The sequence below is a fragment of the Pundamilia nyererei genome, unplaced genomic scaffold (genome assembly GCF_000239375.1).
Source record: "Pundamilia nyererei isolate P.nyererei 1_Seehausen unplaced genomic scaffold, PunNye1.0 scaffold00132, whole genome shotgun sequence".
NCBI lineage: Eukaryota > Metazoa > Chordata > Actinopteri > Cichliformes > Cichlidae > Pundamilia > Pundamilia nyererei.
This window is the reverse complement of record NW_005187533.1, coordinates 1,474,169-1,475,857: the sequence shown is the minus strand read 5'-3', so window position 1 is coordinate 1,475,857 and position 1,689 is coordinate 1,474,169.

The window sequence follows — 1,689 nt, the reverse complement described above, 5'->3', positions numbered from 1 at the left end:
CATGTGATTGGCCACAATATGGAGGGATTGGAGCATAGCTGGGCCACTGTGTGAAAGCTGAGCAGGGAAAGGAAATTAAGTGAAGAGCCGGCTCTCGCTCAATGGGAGTTGATTCTTCTGATTTACTACAAAGCACTCTGTAAGCACGGCTCTTAGAGCTGATGCTTTTGCGCATGACACATTATCGAACGTTACGTTGTGTGTCATGGATACTGTCGATCTGAGACAGCAAGACCAACACAACGAGACCAAGACAAGACCAAGACCGAAGTCCGCCGAGACCAAGTCAAAACCAAGACCACGTAAAAGTGGTCTCTACTATACACATCATATTAGGAGAAAATATTCCACTTTAAAGTGCTCATCACAGCACTTTGTCTTCTCTTTGCTTTGCCTTGCACCTTTTGTGTAATTTAAACCTACATACTGCTCATTCAAGATGTAAATACTCCTTATATATTAAATATGATGGACTGTATGCTCCTTTTGAGTGAAAACCTTGTGACTTACAAGGTTTTCACTCACGATGAAGACCCTTACAGACTTTGCCTCTGTGGTTTCCTCTCATTTCATTGCAAAGGTTATATAATGTCTCACCCTCTGTAGTTAAAGGTTTATTTGGCTACCTTAGTGAGTAGCCGAGCCTCCGTGCCGCCTTCTTCCAAGCAGATTTCTGCTAATCCTCATGTGAAATATGAGGTGAAGCTCGCCTCCAATGATTATGCCTCGTAAGACCCTCAGTATGTTTGTCTGTTCACGATTACGCCTCCGTGCTTGTATGATGTGTGTGAAAATTCCCTGCGTATACGTTATATGCTTTAATGCCTTTGCGTGCACTTTACCTCGTGCGTGTATGTTTCGTTTGCCTTGAGGCTAAATCTCTTGGTGCTGTTGACTCCCAGTCAAAGACATTTCCACGTTAGCCTCTGGAGAATACTATCTAAGAGTTTCCCCCTGTAATACTCAGAGAGCAGGCAGGACTCAAAACGCAGACTCAGATTGTAGTTTGCTGAGTTTATTTTAAGTGATGCAAAAAAAGGGATCATTTACAGTCTCTATGCAAAGTATCCAAGCTGATGGTCCAGTGGATTCCACTCTGTCCTTAGGCTTAATAGCGAAATAGACTTCTCTCTCCAACTCACACTCACAAATCATCATCGAGGAAAATAGGACAGACTCCTGGACAGAAGAGAGAATGGTGAGAGGCGGGCATGTGATCAGACTTACAGAACCGAGATGAGTATCTACTGAGACTGATTTGTGGCTCAAGTGCTGATTAAGGAATGTCCTCCGTATCTGAAGGGAGCCGACTAATTACCAGACGAGAAGCAGGTGAGTTGATTGTCGCAGGTGTGCCAAGCTGGAGGGCGGGGACCAAGACATCCCCGCCTCTGAACAGTCACTGCGCTGTTACCACATAGACCCACACATAAACAAACAGAGAGACAGAGAGAGAAACAAAGACACAAAAGGAACCTAACAACAACAAACAAGACACCCTGACCCAGAAACTCAGAGACAGTTAAATAACTAAACTATGGAAGCCCGTTTCCGCCAATAAAAAAACAAAAACAAAAAACAAGTATCCATAACTCGAAATTTCGAGTTATTTTCTTGAAATTTCGACTTATTAACGAATTAGCTCTGCCAATCAGTAATCTACGTGAATGAGGTCACTTTCTTGTTACC